This window comes from Monopterus albus, unplaced genomic scaffold (assembly GCF_001952655.1).
Source record: "Monopterus albus unplaced genomic scaffold, M_albus_1.0 scaffold198.1, whole genome shotgun sequence".
NCBI classification, from domain to species: Eukaryota; Metazoa; Chordata; class Actinopteri; order Synbranchiformes; family Synbranchidae; genus Monopterus; species Monopterus albus.
In genome coordinates this window covers 706,440-706,974 of record NW_018128078.1, presented here as the reverse complement: position 1 = coordinate 706,974, position 535 = coordinate 706,440, and positions in this window count along the sequence as shown.

Sequence of the window (535 nt, the reverse complement as noted above, 5' to 3'; positions counted from 1 at the left end):
ACTACCACTCTGTCCAACTCACCTGCCTAATAAAACAAGAGGGTCCAATGCAAAGGCAAACAGCGAGAGCAGGCGGCAGAGCAGGAGCAGGAAAGCCGGCAGCCCCGGCCTCGCAGCTGACAGTACGTGATGCTGGTGCTGCTTTGATGCCACTGTGTTGTTGTTGAGGCAGGTTCAGACAGGACACTGCTGGAGTCGCCCTCTGTCATTCCCTCGGCTCTCTTCTCTGATGATCCCCCACTGCAGAAGCAGGCGGAGCTGAAACTCCTGTGACAGTTTGAACCAAAGGACAAACACTTCACCTCCTCCTGTTTTTTTTTTTTTTTTTTATCCTTACTGCTCCTCCAGCAGGTGTGAAACTGAGGCAGCGCGGCTCAGATTTTACTCTGTGTTATTCTGCAGGGTCTGCGTTTGTTGTGCATCAGCATATGATATTCCATACTCTTACAGCTCTACTCTCATTTAAGTCTTGTTAAACTAGCTGATCCCAAATCGAATTATTCCTAGATACTCCATATGTACACACTGAGCAGGA